The sequence below is a fragment of the Mandrillus leucophaeus genome, unplaced genomic scaffold, assembly GCF_000951045.1.
Source record: "Mandrillus leucophaeus isolate KB7577 unplaced genomic scaffold, Mleu.le_1.0 Scaffold457, whole genome shotgun sequence".
Lineage (NCBI taxonomy): Eukaryota > Metazoa > Chordata > Mammalia > Primates > Cercopithecidae > Mandrillus > Mandrillus leucophaeus.
In genome coordinates this window covers 180526-185509 of record NW_012104887.1, presented here as the reverse complement: position 1 = coordinate 185509, position 4984 = coordinate 180526, and positions in this window count along the sequence as shown.

Sequence of the window (4984 nt, the reverse complement as noted above, 5' to 3'; positions counted from 1 at the left end):
TTTTTTTTTTCTCCCTCTCATGCCTGCGTTTGTTTTTGCTTCCAAAGACTCTTCTGAGTAAGGACTGTCCTCAGACTACTGGAGTCACTTAGTCACAAGCTTGCCTGAGGCTCAGAGCTGGCAGTACCTGGGAGTTTATGTCAATCCCACAGCACCAGCAACCCCGCCTGCAAAGTATTTACCCATGATTGACAGGTGCAGGTGTATGAGGTGTATGAAGGCCCAGCTCCTTGACTTGAGCAGTGCCTTTGTGGTGAATTAGCTTTGAAAAAAGGGAATCCAGAGGCCAGCTTTGTAAAAATCCAGATAGATAAATGGAAAGAAATCTTTGCCTTGGCAGTCCAATTGAGAAAGATAGTGATTTACTTGAGACTGTGAAAAGAGAGACTGACATCTTCACTTTCTCATTGGGAAAGATGCCTATGGTGAAAGAGAAACAAAGACAATAGTGCGAAATAGGTGGGTCTACTCAGTAGCTTTAAACCATTCTGTCACATTATAAAGCCTGGTGAGGTTTTTAACTAACACAAGTGCCTGGACTGTACACACAGAGATTCTGACTTAAATGCTTCCAGGTGGATGGAAGCCACTAGTAGTCTTAAAAAGCTCCCAAGTAATTTTTACATGTGGCTAGAGATGAAAATGACCATCTACCTACTAGAATCTCAAGTCACCAGCATAGAAGTGTCCCAAATGTGCAGCCACCTCATAGAAAAAGCTTAACACCACCCATTGATGGAATTTGCCTTCCTCTCTCCATGGTTTTGTTTGCATAGCATGGAAAAAAGAGAAGAGAAAAAGAGGTAGATGGATAGGTTGAACCTATAATTTACCTATGTAGAGCAGTTTCTCAAACTTTTCTGACCACAAGATGCAGTGAGAAATATCCAATTCTTTGTGATCATTTTTTTAAAAACCTTTTACTATGTGTAATCCACCCTACCTAGTATTTAAATAAAACCTGTAGTAGTAAGCAGTCCACTATATTGACTTCACAACCCATAAGTAGTTAAGAATTGCAATTAGAAAATTTTTACTTTTGGCCAGGTGTGGTGGCTCGCGCCTGTAATCCCAGCACTTTGGGAGGATCACCTGAGGTCAGGAGTTTGAGAACAGCCTGACTAACATGGAGGAACCCCATCTCTGCTAAAAACGCAAAAAAAAAAGAAAAAAAAGAAAAATTATCTGGGCGTGGTGGTGCATGCCTGTAATCACAGCTACTTGGGAGGCTGAGGCAGGAGAATTGCTTGAACACCAGGGGTGGAGGTTGTGGTGAGCTGAGATTGCACCATTGCACTCCAGCCTGGACAACAAGAGTGAAACTGTCTCAAAAAATAAAAAAAAAAATAAAATAAAGAGAAAAGAAAAAGAAAAGAAAGAAAGAAAAATGTTTCACTTTTGCTCAGCTTTTTTATCAAGCAAAATCACAAAAGAACATTAACTGTAAAAGAACATTTACTATAAACATCTTTCTGTGAATCCTTATTTCTGTCCCAGCCACCATGACCCAATAATCTCTAGAGCCTGTTAGTGTTCTCCAGATTGAAGCCTTCCCTCTAACTGCTCCTAAACTCTGTGATGTAGTGGAAAAGGTTTGAGGCCTCGATTCTCATCCCAGATTTTTCACCTAGAGATCATATGGTCTTAGCCTCTTGACACCATTGTCTCCTTATGGCCAAAGATGGAACTGTACTTGGGTGATATCTGAGCACCCTGTTGGCTTTGACATTCTAGGGCTCTTCCCTTGGCACCACGCTCTTAATTAAAAGGAATAGGATGTGGACTTACGAGGGTTATTTCTCTGCAAACTATCCTCTCTTTCTTACAACAAGCTATTTCTGAATGTGCACATTTGAAGCTAAGCAAATCCCTTCCTGAAGGTGGGAAAGACCTTTATTTCTCTCCACTGGAGTATTATGGAGAGTCAATTGATGCTGAGGAGGTGGTAGAGACCTAGCTAACTCATCTGCAGGGGCTTTGAGCAAGGCTTTTAGAATCATAAGGTGGCTGGGGTCCTGTGTCCTACACCACAGGCCAGCTAGTTCATTTCAGGAGACTTTCTTTTCAATCTACTATTGCTATCTTCTTCTAGGACAGAGATTATCTTCACTACCAGAGATTATCCACTTAGCTGCACTCAGTTTGCACTTGGCCTGTATCACCACTTAGCTCTCACTCCAGCCTCAGTTAGGTATCAGCAAGACCTCACCAAAGGTTATTGTTTCGCTGTATGTGTGTGCGTGTGTGTGTGTGTTTGTTTCAGGTAACAACTAATGTTGGAACTATCAAAAGCTCTTCTCTACTTTTAACAAAGCTTAGTCACAAACAGCTCCCCAGTTGATGAGAAAAACTGAAACAACAGAACGATTGAAAGTCCAAATCTGAAAGCTCCATCTCTGAGAAGCAAATTTTACAGTCACTCCAGATTTGTACTCCAAATGGATAGTTTGATTGTAGAAATCTCATCCCTTCAGCCTGCAAATGTGATAACTGCCCAAGAGACAGTGATGCCTAGATTGATAGATCATCCCCTTTTCCCCAACCTATATATAACTGGAGTCAACAGCAGCTGGAGGAAAATGGCAAGGACTTGGAATCAGATTTAGAATAACATTGCTGTAGACTGTTTATCAGCTCTTCACCATATGTCCGTTTTCCTTGAAGGATGAGCATTTAGAAACCTCTGACAGTAAAGTTTATTTTACACACATTCTCTTGCCTATGATTTCTTTGTACAAATCACAATTATAAAACTTTCTTGCTCCAGCTAAAAGCAGGAAACTCAATCATGAATGTGTTCATTACATGTATACCACAAAATGATAGCAACCATGCTGAATGCATCACTTGATTCCAAAATTAAATGTTAGCACTCAGTAGTGAAACTACATGTATCTCCAACTCTGGAAGCCATAGGCAAGAGATTCCTGTTTCCTTGCAAGGAAACAGATCTATAAGCAGGGCAGCAGTGTCACACATGTACATTCCTGGGAAACCCAAGGAAACAATGACAGTGACGCAGGGCAGGCGAGCCCCAAAACTGGTTTGTAGCCTGGGAAATTTCTCCCAGACCGTTGTAGCCAAGGAAAGAAATCAAGGTAAGTCGCTGGCGAGAGAAAGCAACTTTTATTGAACTGGTGCTGCTTCTTGCAGAGCAGGGCTAATCCATAGGCAGTGTGCCCAGAGTTGGTGCCTGTGGGCTGCTAGCTAGTTGTATTTAGACCCACTTTTAATTACATGCCAATTAAGAGGTAGGTTATTCAGAACTTTCTGGAAAAGGGGCAGGGAGTTTCCAGAACCATATATAGTAACTTTCAGGTCATTGCCAAGGTGTGTTGCTATGACATTTGCAAACTGGCCAAGTCCCAGTGGTAGTGTCTTTATGCTCATAAGCAGTGAGGGCAACTAGAGGTCACTTTCATCATCATCTGCTGGTTTCCAGCAGGCTTCTTCACTGCGCCCTGTTTTGACCAGATCCTGCTCTGTTCAATGGGATTGTGACTGGATAATAAGTCCTACTGGTCTCCTACCTCATTTCCCCATCAGAGATTCTATACTCCTCCTTAATCTTAAGGGGCTTGCAGAAGGGTGGAGGTTCATCTTCTGTAACTGCTTCGTGCTGATGTTATGGGCATAGACCCTGCCTAGTAGTGGAGAGGGAAACTCTCTGGATACCTGTTCTAAAAGGCCCAAAGGCAGGATGTCTTTATTTTCTGGGTCAGAATAGGGGATGGGTTGAAAGCCTTGTGCCAGCATCATCTTTACATGGAATTATTGTAATCTAGAAGACACAAACTTTACAAGGTACAAGCAAGGACTGAAGATTAGTAATAATCTTGGTTTCTTCCAATGCCAAGAAGCCTTAGAGAGTCAGCAGCAGTAAAATTGGGCAATGAATCATAACTTTTAACTTTTCTCACTGTTCATAATATCCTGCATAATCCCAGTGTAATATGAAAATGGTGTTATCCTCAAGCCCTTCACCATAATATCCGATAGACGGTAAGGGTACAGCATGAGATGATCTCGGCTGTACTTTAGCAGTTCCTCATAGTATCTGCATTCAGATACTATGTTAGGTTATAGATAATTTCTATAACATGTTTAGGTTATAGATAATTTCCACCATCCCAAAAAAGTCTGTAGACGCCAGCACGGTAGCTCATGCTTGTAATCCCAGCACTTGGGAGGCTGAGGTGGAAAGATTGACTGAGCCCAGGAATTTGAGACCAGACTGGGCAACATGGCAAGATCCCCACCTCTATAAAAATTATTTTTTCATATTTAAAAAATTAAAAAAGGTCCGTAGAATCCTTTTCCAGGCAATCCAACCCTTCTCCCCTTAGTTAATCACTATTCTGATGTTTATCATCATAGATTATGTTGCTGTCTTCTTGAAATTCACATAAATTCATTTTTTGTGTTATGCGTTTTTTTCATGTCTTTGAAGTGTATCCATATTATTATATGTACCTGGTTTATTTGGGTGTTACTGGTGAGTGTCATTCCAATATGTGAATACACCACATATTGGAATATGTTGGTGGACAATTTGGTTATTTCTAGTTTGGACTATTATGAAGAAGACTGCTGTACATGAATATTCTTGTACAAATCTATTTATCAACAAATACTCTGTGTTTTCTTAGACTTTGTATTTGTCTCTATTTGGCATCTATTCATCACAGGACAATTACAATAACTATATTTCCTTCCTTCCTTCCTTCCTTCCTTCCTTTCTTTCTTTCTTCTTTTTCTTTCTTTTTTGAGACGAGAGTCTCGCTCTCTCGCCCAGGCTGGAGTGCAGTGGCACGATCTTGGCTCACTGCAACCTCTGCCTCCCAGTTCAAGTGATTCTCCTGCCTCAGCTTCCCTAGTAGCTGGGACTACAGGTGCCTGCCACCACGCCTGGCTAATTTTTTGTATTTTTAGTAGAGACTGGGTTTCACTGAGTTAGCCAGGATGGTCTCGATCTCCTGACCTC